We start from the raw sequence: 21,882 nt of genomic DNA, 5'->3' as shown, positions 1-21,882 counted from the left end.
GAAAGGCTGTCCCATCTCTCCTTTTCGGAGTACCCGACAGAAACAAGGGAAATACTGTCCCTGCAATAATTCATTGTCAGCATCCGGGATCCTAAAATACACAAAAGCTCTACGAATAGCGGATGTTAAAGATTTAAAAAACGCTCTCTTGTACGCCGTGAAATTCCAGGCAGCCCAGCAAGCAACTCGTAGAGATCGCTACCCAGTCAGAGCTGTGCGAGTCCACGAGCCAGTGGGTCAATTGATGGCTCGTTTAGATGATTTATCCAGACAAGTCGACGCTTTGATACGAAGTAGGAGCGAGAATGGACTGACTCTAAGATGTTAAAGATGTGATGCTGAAAGCCACATATAACGGCATTGCAGAACACCCCAGGGCATGGAAAATAAAACGGATGATTTGAAAAGACCAGTGAATGCCTTGAGATGGAATATTGATGAAACGAAACCAACCCTAACGTGCTGGAACTGCGGTGTTAAAGGCCACATGAAACTGCGGTGTTGAAGGGCACATGGAACTGCGGTGTTGAAGGCCACATACGAAGGAACTGCAGAACACCACAGAGCACGGAAAATAAGGCAAACGATTTAAACAGACAATTAAATGCCGTGGGATGGAAAAGGAGTGACAAGAAACCAAAGTACTGGAACTACGGAGCTGAAGCCCACGTGCAAAGGAACTGCAGAACACCCCAGAGCACGGCAAATAAGACCGTTTACCAGCACCGACGGAGGAAACAAATGAATGTCCATATCTAGGAACGGAGGTTGCCAGAGAATGAGAAACTTTGCTTTAAAGTGCTCAAGATTTCTGCAGTGAGTGGCAACAATGATGGACTGTCCATCAGTGGGTATATCGATGGAATTCCTTGCAGTATGATCATTGACACAGGAGCTAATGTTACGATCATTCGGAAAGATTTAGCGATCTACAGTTTAAAGAAAAACTCATTTGGACGCCATCCCGTGTTACCCTCCAGACTGCGTCTGGTGATGAGATCGACCTAGGTGGGAAGTTAAATGCGAAAATAACGTTTGGAAGTGCCGCCTACCATCACACGACATATGTGGCGGATATTACAGATCCATGCATAACAAACTGCTTTCAGCATCTGAGGGTATGACTATCCCTCCTCAGAAGGTATCCTCACTTAGAAACATCTTCTCTGAAAGACCCTGCTCAGAAAGCCGCCGAAATCATACTAGGGTGAAAGAGAAACACTAGACTACCGGCTGTTCTCCATCCCAGATGCTCTTCGTTCGAGAACTTCGTCTGCCTTCTGACCTCCTGTTTGGACACCCTCCGGAAGCTCCTTCATCGCCTGAGGAATATATCCAAGATGTCCAGGCTTTGTTTGAAGTGATGCACCGTTCTGCACGAGAGCCAGTCAAATTGGCGACGGAGAAGATGAAGACCCGATACGACACAAGAACTACTGGACAATCAATTCCAAGAAGGAGACAAGGTGTGTTTGTGGAATCCGACTCGACGGAAAGCACTTTCGACGGAAATTACAGTCACCGTGGGATGATCCGTACACAGTTCTAAATAGGCTGAATGACGTCGTGGTTCGGATCCGTAAGTCATCGAACTCTAAACCTAAAGTCGTTCATAACGACAGATTAGCTCATTACTATGGTTATAGTACGTAGTGTAAATAAATAGTATAAGACCATGGTTCTTTTTGTTTTTAAATTGCCCACCAGCGGCCGAGCGGTAAAGTCGCTGAACACTGTTAGTTCGGTCCGAGGTTCGAATCCCGCGAACGGGCTAGCTGCATGGATGTTATCATGGTTTTCCCCATGTGTAACATGTATACGAGCCAGTTTACCTTAGAAACTTAGATAGCCCTCGAGGCTTTGCCGTAATTAAATAACCTAACCTAACGTAACCTTGTTTCTAAATTTGTGTTTGATTTGTATTTAGTATTTGATTTGCATTTAGTATTTGATAGTATCTGAATTGTTTTAAGTTACTATAGCAGTTATTTTTTATGTTGTTTGTTGCAGTAATGTCATGTTTATTATTGCATTGATGCCTTAATTGTAAGTTTGGCTTTCTGTCCAGGAACTGCACTGCCTGAGAAGTGCAGTCCTTGGGAAGGGTTACGGTTTTTGTATTGATTTATTTAGTTTGTTATTTTTAATAGGATTGTTATTAAATTGTTTCATTTCCCCGTGAAATGGTGCACGTAACTTATTTGAAGAAAAAGCTATGTCAAAAATTAAAAATACAGTAGCAGCTCATTTAATAAATAGATATCTCGTAATTGCATGCTTTTGCTTTTCGAGAAAATACCAGATGTGCTCGTGCGTGATTTAAAAATATTATAAAAGGAGGAAAACCTCTCAATTCAGGTTTGTTTTAAAAAACTGCTGTTGTTTACTGTAGCGAATTCGCGGTGAAATCGGATTAGCTTTCTCTACGTTTCTCTGTTTTGAAGTAGTTCTCATGAACGTTTTTAGTTTAAAAGATAACTACTGTGAAATATTGGGCTATTGTACGAATATCTGAGAAAATGTTTTGCATTTTGTTTAATTTGTTGTGATAATAATAAATTTTATTCATTTTTCATCGGACTTGTGCATTCAATTCATAACGAACTCGTACGCACGCAACAATATAATATATTTTACAATGATAAAGCAAACAAACTCCAATATAAACGGCATTTGAAAATTATGATAGTACTTACAGTTTCATAATTTCATATAATAAAATATAGGTAGTAATATTAAAAAATTTTTATCCTAGTAATGTTTTCTTATTACAGAAACTCTTCAAAGTATGCTGTTATATAAAAGCACTTTCAGACTACATTTTTAATAGCGTCAGCAAGTGAATACACTAATTCGCTAGGTTCTGTTTAAGTTAATGAGGATCTTTTCGGAACTTAAATACGATATTTAATCACTAAGAAAATTTTTATGCTCCAGGATACTACAATTCATTTGAATTTGCAAATATTCTTAATTTATCAACCTTTTTCATATTGCTAGCTGACGTATAAGCGTATAGTGCATTATGCTTTTTTTGCGAGAACATTACTACTATGCTTATCTTAGTACCTCTTTTCATAACCCCTAATATCTTCTTACACCAATATAAGTCTTTCCCTTAGTTGCATGCACAACAGGCGGAACTAGTTGATTTTTCCCTTACGTCAAAAATTAAAAAATGGGGACAGGGTTTGGAAATACGCTTCCCGGTCTCACACTAAACTTGCAAAAGACCAGCTCTCCGATGTTGTTAGCCTGACATTGCATCCACAAGGCAGGGACTAAACAACACAAACAGTCAAATTTTAAGCGACAATCTGAGCTTCGTCGTTGGTTTTAACCTGCCTGTCAGCTTCCACTTACAGCCGTGCTTAGGTCTTAGTACCTTCAGTTCAGTCACTTTGCTGGCATGGTGGCGAGGGAGACGTCTGCTATAATCTTGCCTCTTATAAAAGAAAGAGGGTGCACTTTTAACCTTTTAAACTGTATATCTAGAATCATAGAATATTATATATTACAGAGCACTGCAATACCAGGATAGTTCTATTTTTACATGTCTCTAAAAAAGTTTCCATCCACAAGTTACTAAATATTAAATGTTAAATGTTGCCATTTACAGATTACTAAATATTAAAATTTATACCACCTAGGCTTAAATGCTTGAGAAGGTATGGATAATTATATAGTGTGTTTGAGGCATCGGAGCACTTAAAATACTACAGAAGCAATAGTCCTTTGCAGAGGCTAGATGTAGCGGAAGAGGGTATAGCGATTTCGAGAACATCTCTCGCAAATTTGAAAGAGTTGGAATTGTTGAAACTAGCGCAACAAAACTCTTTTGGGGTAGCGGTAGAGCATTCTTCTCGTAAATAACCGACTCAGGTTCCGGTCCCGCTTATTCCATGCTGCACTTCTCACTGTTGTTAAAAGATGGCGACACAAGCAAACTTCGGCGAACCACGTGATCGCTATAAAGGAAGAGGTATAAGACATCAAAGCTCTATGTATGCTCTTTAAGCAGCTTTGTAAGAGATCCTCGGATCAATTCCCCCAACAACATGTGACATTGCTAACGTGTCAAATTGTGACGATCTCAGGGTCGCATTAACATTGTAAGAATTCCTTAATGTCCGCTTTTTGCAACGTCACATTGCGACGTTGATGTGAAGTCACGTTGTAACATTGTTGTGAAGTCACACTGTGACATTAATGCTTAGTCATGCTGCAACGTTGCTGTGAAGTTACACTTTGATATTGAAGTCACACTGCGACATTCATGCAAGGACTCATTGCGACTTTAATATAACGCCATAGAGTGACATGAATGTAGCATAATAAAGTGTCATGAATTTGTAAAGATGCAAATGAATGTCACGCAACACTGGATAACTTTAGGCGACAATGATTAGCGTGATGAACTCCTATTTTAGAGAACAGTTAACTACAACAATGTTTTGATGATCCAGTAAAGGAATTATACTCTTCAAGGTATTTAAATACAGTAAGATCCCGCTTAACGCGGGGGATACGTTCCATCAAAGTAGAGCGTAATGCGAAACAGCGCTAAACGAGGCTATCTTTACATGTAAATATTGGGGTTAGGGGAAGATGGCTAGGAAATTGGTTAGGTATTAAATTTAAAAAGTATGTTTTTTTAATAAAAATAAAACCAAACATTTATTTCTTAAAGCCCAAATTAATACCACATTATTATTTCTTGCAAAAATAAAAACAAAATATAAATAACAAAGCGAATATTATTAAAAAAAACAAATAAAATTCTAAGTCAGTCATATTTAGTTAGCCTTCCCCGTTTTCAGTGTTCTGCCTTTTTGTGACAAAAGCATCTAATGTTGTTTGCCTTTTTCTTTTGCGTTGTTCTCTTAAAAGTTCTTCATAAACGGATAGAGCATTTCTAACATCACGCCTTACTTTTGAGCTCCTGTCAAAATTCGGATCATTTTCAATGAATTGATCCATTATTTCAGTTATGGTAGACAAACTTCTTTTTACAAACGCCATCGAAAGTTCTTTTTGCTCTTCTTCTGAATCACTGCTGTCAACACTTTTGTTTTCTTCTTGTTCAGTTAATTCCTTGAGCCTATCATTAGAAAGACTAGCCGCTGCTTCTTGAATTATTTCTTCGACATCTTCCACATTTACCCCTTCAAAATATGTCTGTACAATACCGCACCAAACAAGAAATACAAGTACACTTCGGATATGTATTTGAAACCTATCGCTGCATAATATTTCGGGGAATCCCCGTATGCTGCGAGCGATTTCGTGGAATCCCCGGGTTGAAATAAAAGAGCGCTAAACCGAAACAGCGCTAAACGAAACAGCGTTAAGCGGGGTCTTACTGTACTTCCGTAATATTCGATATTTTTAAATTATTGAAAATATTCAGTATCATCATTTGAAATCTTCTTCTCGTACTAAGGTTGTATCTCACCCTATTAAGGTTTTATAACTATAATCCATTTATGCCATTATTTCAGTTATAAGTTATGCTTATTGTACATATCTGCAAAAACCATAGTGTTCAGAAAATGCAAAACGTATTACATATGATGCAAAAGTCATATGGTCATTTTCTAACCATATTACATTGCAAATACGTTTGAGTATTACCTACCTAGAAGGTACATACTTTTGCTTTCGTTTCTTAGAATTTAATGTATAAAGACTCATATTTTCCCAAAATTTCTTAATTGTATTAAAATATGAGTTCTTAGCTTATTAAAAACTTAACCATATTTCTTAATTTAACACCTCCCTCCCTTCTTTCAAAATAGAAATAGTTAAAAAAAACTCTTTGGCTTGCAATATTTATAACTGTATTTCTTATAATAATAACTATATTTCCTAATTTAATACCTTTTTTCTCCTCTTTCTAAACAGAAATATCTTAAAAAAATTCTATTTGGCTTGGAATATTTTTTTTAATTGTTTAGCTTTTAACTTTCTTTTCTCTTCTTCATTTCTCTCTTACTTAATTGATCTTCTTCCCGAAAGACAGCTAAATTATTTTGATAATTGGATGAAAGAGAAACCGCTTTAGTACTATACTATATTTGTAGGACATTTACCTATTTGAATATTTTGTTACATAAAGAAATGTTTCGTTTTGAATTAAAAGCTTTTGTAACTCAACATAATAATAGGTTCCAAATTAGTTAACTACAACCTTAGTGTATAATGTGTTCATGATTAATAGCATGATCATTCTTAGAAAATAAAAGGTAAAAAGGCTTACCTTTTAATCGATCTTCTTTCTAATCCAAAGGCGTGTCCGGGAATGTTTTATTTTCATTCATCAAAGATACTACTCACGGAAAAAGAGAGGCTTCTAAGAAAATAATATATTTAATTTACAATCACATCACTAAACTAAAATATATAACACAGAAGAGAAGAATTACATGTTTCACTCAAACGTCCATCACGAGTTCTCAAGGTTCAGTTAAAAAAGTTCTGTTTTAGTTTTTGCTGCGCGCATGCGCAAATCACGTGGTTGTTGGTGAGAGTTTCAACATACTCTCACCTTTAAATTTGCTGAAAAATCAAATTTAAAACTGTAACCTTTGAACAGGCTTTACCATTCGACCACTTCTTGTAGTCATTGATGGAATCTTTTCGCTATTAAGATCTTGAGGCAAGTCATTACGAATATCAGGATCGCAGTAAGTCTCTGGTTCATCAGAAGAGCTGCTTGCCACATTTCTAAATCTAGACTATTTATTCATCTGATGATGTTATCTCCAAAGGATACAAACGCTTGGTTGGTGGCAAAACTTCTCCAAGCTTAATCTTGACCTTAACTAAACGCACATGTCCATCCCGAGATTTGAAAATCTCGGTTACTATCGCCAATAACCAGTCTGTTCGCTTCTTATTATCATCGGACACTAAAACAAGATCTCCTATTTTTAGAGGTTGTGAAGCTTTTACATGTTCATAGTTTTGCCGTAACTTTCCGAGATATTCGATTCGAAATCTTTTACGTAGATCTTGTAAAAGTTTTTGTCGATAAATAAGCCTTTTGTTTAAAGATTTCGCATCTATATTATCCAGATCAGGAACTCCAATTTGTCGAATCTCATGGAGAAACATGGAAGGTGTGATCGGAGATAAATCTTCAACATCTTCCGAGACATACGTCAATGGACGATTATTCATGATTGCTTCACAGTCACACAAAATTGTTATCATTTCTTCATGATTCAGAGATGATCGTCCTAAAACTTTGCGAAGGATTCTTTTCATGACTCCTATTAATCGCTCCCACCATCCTTCCCACCAGGGAGCTGATGGCGGAAGAAATTTCCATGTGATCCTGTGGATACTAGCTTGTTCTAAGATTTTATCCCAACTTAAGCTTTTAAATAATCTATCACTTCCTTTGAAATTCGTTCCATTGTCGGAATAGATGGTGTGGGGGTCTTCCACGTCTAGCAATGAAACGTCTCAGCGCTTGCAGAAAACTTTCAGTTGATAGCGAGAAAATCAATTCCAAATGTAATGCGCGAAAAACAGCACAGGTAAAAATCACTATCCATGATTTTTGATTTCCCTTCAATATCAACGGTCCAGTCAAGTAAACACCTACAATCTCAAAGACTGCTGCTTCTCTTACTCGGTCTTCAGGGAGAGGAGCAATGGGTGTTTTCAAAGAACTAGTATCGAACACATACAACACAGCTTCTTATGACTTTTTTGACAGTCTTTCGTGTTTTCAAAATCCAATTTTGTTCTCGTAAAGCGGATATTAAAAATTGTACTCCTGCATGATTGTTCATTTCATATTTAGCTCTAATTAATTTTACTACAATAGGATGATCTGAAGGAAGAATAATAGGAAATCGAAAATTTTCTGTATCATCTCTTCTCAGAATTCTGGTTTTAACTCTAAGGATTCCGTTAGAATCAATCATTGGTTGAAGTACACGTAATCTTTTGTCATCTAATCCAGAAAGTGATTCACTCTGCACTAATCTCAAAAGAGTTAATTCGGCTCCCTTTAATTTCTTCCGCTGTAATTGTTCCAAAAGTTATTTAATTAGGACTCAGTTTGACATTTTTAACAAAACGGAAGCTCCAAGATATTATCTTTAGAATGGTATTGTACGAAGAAATCTTATCAAAATTAACTTCAGTCATAGCATTCGAATTAATTGCAGAAATTATTGTCTTCTTTATTTCAGCATTTATAATGTCAAAATTCGGTAAAATTTCAGAGGTAGGCTATTTTTCTGGATCATTTCTCAACCAATCGGGACCCTCCCACCATTTCGATTTGACTAAGGTTTCCGAACTGCATCCTCGGGAAGGGAGGTCCGCTGGATTTAGCGTTCCAGGAATATAATTCCAGTCGTTTGGATTACTTAGACTACGGATTTCTTTCACTCTATTGTGAACGAAAACGGCCCAGTTTTCATTCTTTTTTATCCAAAATAATGCATTCATAGAATCACTCCAATAATAAATAGGCAAGCTTTCTAGTCTCAAATTTTCCTTAACACGATGTGCCAGTCTAGCACCAATCGTACAAGCTAAGAGCTCTAGTCGACGTATAGAAATCGGCTTGATAGATGCCACTCTGGATCGAGCTGAGATGAGCTGACATGTAACGGAATTTTCATTACAGCTTCGCATAAATATGCATGTGGCATAAGCAGATTTACTCGCGTCACAAAACACGTGTAAAGATAAATCGGAAATTCTTTCGGAGTCAGCAAAAATTCTTCTGGGTATAGCTATTTTTTCCAAATTGTGCAATTTATTTTTCCAACTTTCTAATTTGTCAGAAATGCTTTCAGATAAATTGTTATCCCATGAAATCTTCTGTTTCCAGCATTCTTGAAGCATTAGCTTAGGAATCAGAGTAACAGGAGCTGTAAACCCAATCGAGTCAAAAATCCTGTGTACTATTGACAATATATTCCTTTTGCTGACAGGCTGTTTCACAGAACTATCTTTAAAGTCACAGGACAAAGTGTCATTTGATAAATTCCATTTCAACCCCAGAACTGATACGGTTTTATCGGAGTCTTCATTGCAAGGATTTCCTTTTAAAGTTTCACCGCTAGGTTCATTATAACACCATCCCCTTAAATAAAATTTAGCAGTCGACATAATTTCCTTCGACACATTAATGGAAGTGTTTAGTTCTTCAATAGTATCAACGCTGGCCACACAATTGTCGACGTACATTGATTCACTTAATTTCTTAGCTACCTCTTGTTGATGTTCAGGAACATTCTCGAGATGATAATTCCGTGTGGCGGCGGGAAGAAAAGGACTGGAATTAACGCCAAACACAACGCGCTTATGTCGATATATTTTCAATTTCTCGGAATCTCCTTCTTACCACCAGAGAAATCTAAGAAAGTCTCTATCTCGAGGACAGACACCTATTTGCAAAAAGGGCTTACGTATATCTGAGATAACCCCGCATTTACCTAGGCGAAATCTGTACTCGGTGTTAATTCCAAATAATTTGGGCCCTTTTCTAAACAGTCATTTAAAAACACACCATTCCTTTCCTTCGCTGAGGCATCGAACACAGGTCTAATCTTTGTGGTTGAACTTTCCTTAATTACAGCCCTATGTGGTAGGTAATGACAATTTTCGGTTTTCTTATCTTCAGCAGATTCTATAATACCTTCTTCAGCCTATTCGTTAAAAATATTTTCATACTTTTCCAGACAGTTTTTTGACTGAAGATTTTTGACACAGGATTTTAACCTTTTCCCTGCTAATAATCTGTTATCAGGTAAAACCTCATGCCCTTCTAACCAAGGAAGAGAGACCTGATATCTACCCTCACTATTTCTCTTTAATGACTGACGAAAATATGTTTTAGCGATTTCATCAATTTCCTTTCTTGTGCGGGTTGTAGCAGGATCCGTTATTCCTAACGAGTCAAGACACCATAAATCCGAAATTTTAGCATCATTAACATGAAGTGACAATACAGTTTCCGTACTGTTAGAGAACTCACGCTTTTCAGTTTTCCCCATCATTGTCCATCCTAATTTAGTGTATACGCATGATAACCCACATTTTAGTTGTCCAACCTTCCCTGTTAAAAGCCACATATGCACCTAAAAGAACACGAATTTCTAAAGGTGATTTTTCATACATCAAATGCACAGATTTATTCTGCATGTCAGTTAAATAAATTCCATGTTTTCGCAGTTCAGTAAGATATATATCTCTACGAATTTGAGGAATGTCAGTACATATTTTATCTTGATCCCAAACCTGAAAATTACAGTGATAATCACCTTTAAGACTATCTAATTAAATATTTATTATGAGTTTCTTTCTTTTCAATTCCTCCGAACAAACCATGGATTAATTCTTCTTTACCACTTGTTTTATAATTCATTATACTAACTGCATACTTAGAAATGTAGGATAGCTGGGAACCACTATCTATTAAAATTCCCACATATTTTTCGATTCCATCGCCACGAAGTTTTACTACTAAAGTCTGAAAATTTACTAACTGCATGCAAGATTTATTTGTCAGAACACAGTCTTTTTTATCATTTTCAATCCCAATAACGTCTGTAGAATTATTTCCGTGAGAGTTACACATTATTGAAAAATGAGCTTTACCGCATATGGAACATTTAACTTCCGTTTTGCATAAGCGGGAAATTGGTTCCGTTTCAAACATTTAAAACAGAATCCGTGCTTCAGCAATTTTTGCTTTTTTTCATCTAAGGTTAAACGACTCGCATTCCGACATTCAGAACTTTCAAGATCTGAATCGCAAAATATGCAGTTCGAATGTTTATAATTTTGATTCTCATTTGTAGACAGCAAGTGAGAATCAGACGATACATCTGGTACCCGTTTATCATGCCAAGTTGACAGCTTGCTTCCGCGTTTTGTTTGTCGGGGGGGGGAGGAGAAATTGACGCCGCCTCTTTCGATTGCAAAGCTGTTTTTTTCCCGTGCAATTAATTGCTGAGAAAGAAATTCCACTAGGTGATTCAAACCGTAATTTGATTTTCGAAATGTTTTATTATATTCCAAAACCAAATCTGCGGGCAATGTTTTAAGCAAAATAGGTGTTAATAAAGCTCTATATGTTTCTGAGGTCATATTTAATGATTCAAGACATCGAATATGTTTTTGTATGTAATTGAATAACTTACGGAAATTTTGAATGTCATTAGAATCCTTTAGAGGTCTTATTTTCAGTAATTTATCTATATGGGCGTTTATCAGTACATCTTTATTTCCAAATCTTTCTGTGAGGAGTTTAACTGAAGTTTCGTAATTTTCTTCGGTTAAATCGATACCGCCAATGGTGTTATAAGCAGTACCTCCCAAAAAGGATTTCAAATAATTAAATTTGCTTATAGCGTCAAGCGTTTTATTTTGGTATATGGCTGATGAAAAAGTGTTCCAAAATGTCAGCCATTCGCAACTCTCGCCATAAAACTTCGGAATCGTAAGTTTAGGAAGCTTCACATTATGACTTTTCGATTTTAACGTTTTCTATAATACTTTTACTTAACTGTTCAGTGCTTCTTAACACACTAAATTTTTGTTGTTCTATATTCATTTCTTTCAATTTTTTTTAGCTTTGTATTTAAATGTAGTTATTCTTTCACGATATTCGTCAACACCGTTTAATTCCTGGTCTAGATCCTTTATGTCTATTAATTTTTCTATATCGGCATCTATTTGTTTTAACTCGTTCGATTTTTCATTTAAGAGTTCTAAGGAAATTTCTAGTTCCTCTGCATTCACTTCTGTTTTTGATAATTCAGTTTCGATTCGGCCAATTAATTTTGTAACGGCAGCCCTTATGTGGCCGCATTTCCTTTTCAATGTATCGATGAATTCCGTCATTATTTAATATTCAATAATTCAACAAGTATCAACAATTCGCTTCCATTCGCGGCACGGGATGCCAAAAAATGTATAATGTGTTCATGATTAATAGCATGATCATTCTTAGAAAATAAAAGGTAAAAAGGCTTACCTTTTAATCGATCTCCTTTCTAATCCAAAGGCGTATCCGGGAATGTTTTATTTTCATTCATCACTACTCACGGAAAAAAAGAGGCTTCTAAGAAATTTACAATCACATCACTAAACTAAAATATATATGTAACACAGAAGAGAAGGATTACATGTTTCATTCAAACGTCCATCACGAGTTCTCAAAGTTCAGTTAAAAAAGTTCTATTTTAGTTTTTCCTGCGCGCATGCGCAAATCACGTGGTTGTCGGTGAGAGTTTCAACACTTAGTTTTTAAATTAGCTATTTAGTTGCTTATCTGTAACACTAAGCGAATAGTTATAAGTACAGAAATTAGTAGATCGAAAACGTGGTTCTGGAAACTAAATTACAAAAAATATATATTTATATTTAGTTATACAAAATTTTTATTCTCTTTCACCATTATTTCTCCATTGACAAATTACAATTTTACGAGACTTTTAAACTATAAATTAAAAATAACTCTCTTACAGTACAAAACTTCAATATATTTAAATATTTGTTTAAGTAAAAATGTCCTATAATTTGCTTCATTGGAGGATTAACGTGAATAATTTATTTTAAGTATTTCTGCATTTCCTAAATGTATTTATCTGTTCCTTTAACAATTGGAGTTTAAGTTTAATACAGTTTTACACAGTTTATTGTGCAAAAGCATACCAAATTTGCATGAATTGATAATTCCAGTTCATAAAACAGTTATTGTTATTAAGGCTGAATTACGAGACATCTGTATTACTCGCTTCCGAAAATATACTTTATACCATAGCATTCATAGCAATGTGTTAAAGCTTACAAGAAAAAAGTATCACCGACCATTTTCAGCTTTCAGTACTTAAAATCATAAATCACACTTCAGCACGAAGTAGCCCTTAATTAAAGATAGTCTCTATCATTAAAACACTATAACTGCGGTGATTATTTATACAATAGAATCATTTTCAACGAAAACAAACTTTATTGCCACGAAAGAAACAATGACGCTCCTCGCGTTGTTACATCGTTCTCAAACCTGAATATCTCCTACTATTGCCATACACAAGTAGCTAAATTATACTAACAAAATAAGTAAGGCATTATTAACATCCTCCCACCTTTTGATTAGAAACCATAATCAAAACATAAAATTACCATTAAATATACTAAATAAATAAAACACAGAAATACACTCAAGTATAAGAAATAATAATAGCAACCAATAAGTCCAATTTTTCTGGAATCTTAATTTTTCTACCAGTCCTACTAAATTTTGGCTTGTGGTCAAACACACCATTATCCTGTTTAATAGGCTGCTTTGAGAACTTGGTCAAACTATTGGATTCCACAGGCTTAGGACAGTCAGTAGGAGATGCTATCTCAAGAGGATATATTCTCTGACTAGGAACGAAGAAGTTCTTGGTGTAAAGTCTGCACTTTCACAAGCCGCACATTACCGTCTTTACCTGGAAGAAGTTCACGAATACGACCTAAAGCTAGTTAATTCTCTTTTTGTTATCAGCTCCCACTAGAACAAAATCACCCACAGCCACTGGGTGTCTTAGTTTTTTATCGTTCCCTCGTTGAATGAGAGCACGTAAGTATTCCGACCGAAATTGGTTCCTCAGTTCTTTAAGTATGATTTGTCTGTATTTTAGTCTCTTGGAGAAAGAATTTTGTTCCACAGCATCAATATCTGGAACACTGCATTTATGAATGTCATGCAAAAACATCGATGGAGAAATGGGCTTTATCGCATCTGCTTCAGAGATATAAGTCAGAAGTCTTGAGTTGATTACGCTCTCATAGTCTGCCAGAGCAGTTGCCATTTCTTCATAATTGATATGTGCCTTACCTAACACTCTTTTTAACAGATCTTTCAATATTCTTATTACTCGCTCCCACCATGTGGCAGTCGGTGGGTTAAACTTCCAGTCGATCGAATTGACGACTCCATGTTTCTGTATACGATTCCAATCTAGTTGTTTTAATGAATTAGCTGCTCCGACAAAATTAGATCCATTGTCACAGTATACAATAGTACATCTTCCTCTGCGAGCTATAAATCTTCTAAATGCCATTAAAAAGCCATCTCTGGAAGCGGCAGTAATTAGCTCAAACTGTACTGCTCTGTACACAGCGCAAGTGAATATTAACACTCAACTCTTCCTACATTCGTTTAGAAAGAGAGGACCAGCATGTCAACCCCTGTAATTTGAAATACCACAGCATCTTTAACACGATTTTCAGGAAGGGGTGCGCATATCGTTTCCATGCTCTTTGAACTATATCTTTTACAGACTGCGTAATTAGCCACAATGTCTTTTACAGTCTTTCTTCCGTTAAGAATACAATAATTTTCTCTAAGCAATTTTTAAAAGTATCTGACCACCTGCGTGACAATTCTTCACATGAACAGAAAAAATATGTCGTTTCACAACTTCGTGTTTTGAAGAAAGGACGACTGGTTTCAGGAAATCTTCACTATCCTTCCTGTAAATAATCTTAGTTTTTACACGATAGATGCCACGATCATCTTTAAATACCTGAAATGTTTTGAGTCTATCATGTTCCAAATCAAGGGATTTCTTTTGAATCATACGTAATATCTTTAACTCCGCTTCACGAAATCCTGTTGTATTCAATTCTCCGTATCTCCTGCTTTCGGTGTTTTTACTATTATGCTTAAAACGAAGAATCCAGGCGACCATACGTACGATTCTCTCATAATTAGAAAAATGCCTGTAATACCAATTATTATCATAAAAGGTTTCATTATTTGTCATCTTGCTAGTAGTTTTCAACTTCTCCCTTTCAATCTCTTCTTCATTCCAGCTATGGTGGTTACAGGAATCCATGTAATTAAGGAATTCGATAGGATCTTTCATCCAATGTGGTCCCTCCCACCATCCTGATGTAATTAAATATTTCGCCTTGCAACCTCTGCATAGCAGGATTTTTTTTCTCCAGGAATGTGCTTCCAAGCTGAAGGTTTACTGAGTTCTCTGATCTCCTTAACACGGTTTCGCACGACAACGGACCAGTTTTCATCTCTTTGAATCCATGCGAGCGCTGTTGTGTTATCACTCTAGCAATATTTGTTAACTCTTTCCCATCCGAGGGCTTTGGTTACTAAATCTGTCAATCTGGCACCAATTACGGCAGCCATAAGCTCCATTCTTGGGATAGTGGCCCCTCTTAGGCTGCTATCACACAGCGGTTTGTTTCGGAAGAACAACTGTTTGGAACAATTTTTCTGCTTTGTCACAACAGCCAATCACCATAGATCGCTTTCGGGTTAACACAGGGAAAACAGGTTCTCCATTACAAACAAGCTGATAGCATTCGAAGCTAATAGCTGATTGGTTGAAAACGAACAACTTGCAATTTTTTTGGAAAGGAAGGAAAAAGTCGCACGTCTTTCTTTCAATAGTAAACTAGTGAAAAAAATTGTCCGAAATAGTTATTCGAGTGAAACAAACGTCGTGTGATATGGGCCTTAAAGGAGCAACTCGAGATTTTGCAGTAGGAAGGAACAGTTCAACTCAATCGTTGTTCTCAATCCTTAGAAATGTAACCGCTGTATAAGCGTCTTTGCTGCCAGCAACAAAACAACAAAAGTGTAAAGAGCACAACTACATAAATTTTCTGAAGTGACTTGAATAAATCTGGGAATTTCAATCTCACTTAAGCATTTTAATTCTTCAAGCCATTGTAAGAAATCTTTACGAAGCTCACCAGTCAACTCCTCGTCCCAACTGACACTTTTCTTCCATGCCTTTTGTAACATTATTTTTGGACAGAGCATAACGGGGGAGAGAAAACCAAAAGGATCGAATACCTTATGAACGGCAGATAACATGCTTCGTTCTGTTATCTTTTCCAAATTAAAGTCATTCAACCATCCCACATTGATTTTCAGAGTGTCCAGTTCTTTATTCCAAAGCAGACCTAATACCTGTGTTTCTTTCTTAGCGTTGATTTCGTCGAACTCACCAGAATATTCCCATCCTCTTAGGTCAAAACCGCCTTTGGACATCAATATCTCAGAATCGGAAACAAACTTTTCCAACTGTTGTTTAGTGTCAACACTAGTAACGACATTGTCGACATAGAAACTTTGCAACAGTCTCCTTTTAAAAGCAACTTCAAAATCTTCGCTGTTTTCAATGTGGTACTCAATAACTGAGGCCAGAAGGAAAGGGCTACATTTTGCATCGAAAACAAGTCTGGCATGTCGAAAAACTCCGAGCTTTCTCTCTTCCATGTTTTCCCACCATAAAAATCGCAGGAAATCTCTATCCTCTTTTCGAATACTTATCTGTAGAAAGGCTTTTCTAATGTCCACTATGACTCCATATCGCCGCTCTCTGAATCGCAGTAGAACGTCTGGAATAAGTTCGATTAAATTAGGACCGCACTGAAAGCATTGGTTTAGAGGAGGATGGTTTGTCATCCTCGCTGAAGCATCAAACACTGGGCGAATAGGTGTGGTACTGCTGCTTGCCTTCAGGACAGGGCGATGAGGTAAGTAATTACCATAAGAGTTCACTTCAGGAGTGGGCACAATTTCTATGATGCCTTCATCAATCCAATTTAAAAATACATTTTCATATTGTTGATACAAATTCATTGCTAAAAGTTTCGAAGTCGTGTAATTGAGCCTCTTTTTAGCTAAACTAAAATTATCAGGTAAAGGTGATTTATCATCAGCCCAAGGTAAGCAAATTTCATACCGACCATCAATATTTACTCTAATGGTTTCTAAAAAAATGTTCTTTGGTCTGAAGATCAATCTCATGTTTAGATTTCTTTTCTACATGATTATTTATCCCTATTAAATCCAATCTCCATAGACTTGAAACTTCAGCTTCATTTATAAACATTGATGTCACTGCCATTGCTAAGTTTTCATTAGGAGCTTGTTCTACTGGCACCTTACCCATTAATGCCCATACTAAACTAGGTTCTACAGCAACGAGACCAGAAGACAAAATTTTCCTATTTCCGGTTAACAACCTTCTCATTATGTCGGCTCCGACGAGAATATGAATGGTTTCGCAATTAACGGCGACATCTGTTAAAATTATGCCATTTTTTTCTAGCTCTTTAATCCAAGGGCCTTTACACACAGGCCGAACATTGTCACAAATTGTAGCTTGATCTAGGATTTCAAAATTGCAGGTAAACTTTTCATTCAAACTTCTCAATTTTACTTTATAGCAATTATACCTCAACTCGTTTGTCAAAACCCCCGAAAAGAGAATGTACCATACATTCCTGACGAACAGGGAAATATTTCATTTCTTCGGCTACAGTCTTTAAAATGTATGATTTATGCGATGCTGAATCTAAAAGCAATCTTACAGTCTTCTGTGTACCAGCAGAAATAAAGTTCGCTTTCAAAGTTTGAAGAAAATCTCTAGGGATATGTCTTTTGAAATTGGACAAGTTAATTTCGCTCTCTATCGGTTTTTCTTCGTTTTTCGGCTGTACAGCTTTGATTTGTGTATCAAGCACATCATACATAAGAGGCACATGTTTTTTAGAGCAAATCAAGCATTTTAAAAAAACTCGACATTTCTTAACTGTGTGACCAGGTGATAAACAAGCTTATCTTTTAAAATTTTTTGCTTCTCCAATAAACTCATTTTTTGCGCGGAAAAACAGTCAGAACTCAAATGTATACCATCACAAAAAACGCACAATTTCGTAGCCTTGGAATGAAATAAGGCTCCTCTAGGTATATAGGAGTCTTATTACATTGTTCTCAAACTTGAATATCTCCTACTGTTGTCATACACAAGTAGCTAAATTATACTAACAAAATAAGTAAGGCGTTATTAACACAATGTTTAAATGCTGTTAGTATAGTTCATACGATAAACTGAATGAAATTCAGTTATTAATGTGGTAACACATAAGGGCAGTAAACACTTATTGTATATTGACTTGAATAATAGCAGCAATAATTGATATATAACAATTGAAGCGAAATCTAAAACTTATTATTAAGAATGAAGTGATTAGCGTAGGAAAAAATACAAGAGATCTGTGAACTGTATAGAAGAGAGAGAAAGATCCTTTGCTATCAACGAATTTATGCAAACATAGAATGAAATCAGAACCATGTTTTAACTTGAGCATTTGGAATTATTTAAATACGATTTTACAGAGCAAAGATAAGGATTTGTAAAAGTCTCCAACGATTATTTATAGCCGAGATTACCTTCTGAAGCTGCTTCTGCTGTAGCTCAGCTGAAACTCATCCTTTTAAAGGTTCAAAATTGGTAGTAAAATTCAATTGTTGATTTTTAGGCTTTAATTGCGCTTAATTTAATTCTACTTCATTTAATTACCCAGAAATAAGAAAATATTTTTACGTTGTTCTACATTACGGAATTTAACTAAGGGGTCTAGTCTGGACACCAGTCGAGATCGATATCGGAAAACCAGTCGGGATTCTCTTTCCACTCGACAGCAGAAGGGAGAGCGAGTCTGGCCCCTTCAAATTCCGTCGGCGGAAAGTGAAGTGAAAATTCCGTGCGGAAGTAACGTTTATTGCATAGCGACCAGTCTATCTCACCTCTACATTGCTCCAGGCTCAGAGGGAGGGGGTAGTTTGTTGTCAAAGGGGCCGCTTCGTACGTGCTTATTACTGAGGATGGCGGTAGAAAAAAAAAATCGAGTTCGAGTAAATGGTGAAATTTTTCGAAGAAATACGCTGCTGGATTTAGTAAAGAGTATGGAAAAAAGAAATGGGGAACGTTAATGGATATTTTAAACGCAGAAAGAAATGGCCTTTTCAAAACTTCAGGTATGTGAAGAAACGTAAACATAATATTTCGTATGATCTTTCGCAAAATGGAAATTTTCTAAAAGGTTACATGTTTGTAAACTATTTGTTAACAGGAATTTTATGATTAAAATACATTATTTTGTCTGAAAAGGTTATGCAACAACGTCATAAGTCAAATCATTGAAATATAGCACCGCGTTCGCGTGTTTAATATTCCTAATGAATTTGAATCAAAAAAATTTTAATTTTTAGCAAACCATGATTATATCAATAATTTTATTTATTCAGGAATTATACCTATCACGTAGCTACAAATATGCTGTGTATCGTAGATACCAATAAGCAGTGAGTAAAAATATAACAAACTTTTAGCAAAAGTAGTAGGAAGAAAAATAAAAAAATTAAATAACTATAGGTTAAATCATAAAACATATTATCTTGCACACACACACATATATATTTTAACATATGCAGTGAAAGGAAATTGCAATACATACAGTAAGACCCCGCTTAACGCGGGGGATACGTTCCATCGAAGTAGAGCGTAATGCGAAACAGCGCTAAGCGAGGCTATCTTAACATGTAAATAATGGGGTTAGGGGAAGACGGATAAAAATGGTTAGGCATTAAATTTAATAATGTTTTTTTAATAAAAATAAAATCAAACATTTATTTCTTACAAAAATAAAAACAATATAAACGCATATACTTTTAAAAACAAATAAAATTCTCAGTCAGATCATTCAGTCTATTCTGGGTTTCCAATTTTCTGCCTTTTTGTCAAGAAGGCATTATGATAGATTGGCTTAATGGCATATTGCGTTCAATTTCGTCGTCAATCCATATAGACAGTCGTTTTTCCATTTCCTCTATAATGTTATTTCTAGAACAGGTAATTCTAGTTGCAGAGCTTGACGTAGTTGCAGTTGCCGATGGCAGTATTTTTTCTTTATTCTTAAGAATTGTCCTTATTGTTGAAGTTGCCAAAATCAATGCAGCACTAATTTGAGATTGACGTTCACCAGAATCTAATCTTCTAATCAATTGCATTTGAGTTTCCAGTGAAATGCTTTTTCTGGTTGCTTTCTTTTCTTGTTTTTTATTATCACCCATGATAAAAACTAAAGATCATAATATTTGTCACTGTATTAATCGTTATAGTATTATATAAATTTAAACTTACAATAATGTCAACAAATGTTTCAAATGATAAAAATGCGTCCACAAAGCAAGAAACACAACTACACTGTTTCGGATATGCTATTTGGAAACCTAGCGCTGCGCACAATTTCGGAGAATCCCCGGGTTGAAATAAAAGAGCGCTAAACCGAAACAGCGTTAAGCGGGGTCTTACTGTATTCCTATTTATACCCTTTTTAAATCGATTCCTCCAGTGACCATGTGGTAAAATCGCTGAACACTGGAAGTTCGGTCCGAGGTCCAAATATTGCGAACGGGTTTGTTGCATTACCATCATATCCAATATATCTGTCCTTACCAACATATTTCTCGTAATTTCCAAAAGCATAAAAAATTAAGGCATACAAAACCTGCTTTAAATAAATAACTTTATGTATATATAAATGTATTATAAATATATTAATATATGCAGTGAAAGTAAATTGAAGTACATATTCCTATTTATGCCCTTTTTAAGTCGATCCCACTAGTGGCCGAGCGGTAAAATCTCCGAACACTGGTAGTGCGGTCCGAGGTTCGAATCCCGCGAACGGGCTGGAAGCATGGGTGTCATTACCAATGTATCTGTCATTACCAATATATTATTGGTAATGACAGATATATCATTGGTAACTTCCAGAAGCATAGAAGTTTAAGACACAGAAAATCTGTTTTAAATATATATATATATATAACTGTATATATTAACCTTCCAAAACCGGGCCGAAATTCTCATAATATAGCCTTCAGACCGGCGGGATCCGAAACAGTTTTGCCCCCTGTTTGACATTTTCCTAATGAGAAAAGTCGTTAGTCACCCTCCATGGATGAAGTAAAATTTACATGTTTGTCGGAAGCTTACGTCCCATAGTAGAGGGGTTGCTAGATTTGCAATTTTTTCGATGATTATTTTGCTTTAATTTAAATGAAGTTCTAAATAAGTAGTGCATAAATAAATATGCAGTACTGGATGCATATCCAGTGAACAATTTATTTAGAACAAAATGTATGCAATGTTTATATTTCACTCACAATTTCTAATCAATCTCGTAAATAATTTGTGAATTTTTCAACTTTGTTTTCACTATTCATTTATATTCGCGTATTTTCGTATTAGAAATTAGAAAGCGAGAACAAAATTTAACAAAATATAGTAAATACGGACTAGATTTGTAAGTCTGCAGGCTGGAATGCGATTTTTAATAACATATTTTCATTAATAAAATAATGGTAATGACTAATTTAATGAAATGGTAATGACTAATTTAATAATATTTATTACCATTAGATGCATTATAATATTGACAAGAATTTAACCGAAAATTATACAGGAATTTAACTTGTTTTATACAGGAGATTCTAGAAGCTATTGGAAATTGACATTGATATCGGTACAGTTAAAACTACTTATATAATTTTTTTAACTCAAAGCAATTTAATGTAAATGTTGAATTTAGGATGTGCATAGTTTGAATTATATACTGCATAGTCTTTAATGCATGTTTAATGTATTACATTTTTATATACTTCAAATTCAAATAAAAGTAGAGGGAAATACATTTTAATTTAAAACATAAAATTTCAAAATTTATAAATTACTCATCAAAACATGAAATTAAGTACATTGATATATACATTAGTTTAAAAATTACAATTTTAAATTAAAAGTATGCACCCCTTCTTTATATGTGAAATAGGAAAACACCAAATATATTATTTTCACTAAAATTTAATTAAGGCATTGGTAATGTAGAATCGTCAGCATCAAATGCATTATACTATAGCGAAATACTCGAGTTTTTCACAAATCTTAAGAAATTAAAATATCTATTACGTACACTTTCAAAAACAATCCGTGACCTCCGCCGTCCTCAGTTTAGCTCTAAAACGACAGTCAG

This window comes from Stegodyphus dumicola, chromosome 6 (assembly GCF_044657685.1).
Source record: "Stegodyphus dumicola isolate Sdum_Otavi_A_Nest chromosome 6, ASM4465768v1".
Classification (NCBI taxonomy): domain Eukaryota; kingdom Metazoa; phylum Arthropoda; class Arachnida; order Araneae; family Eresidae; genus Stegodyphus; species Stegodyphus dumicola.
Note: the sequence above shows the minus strand (reverse complement) of the source record.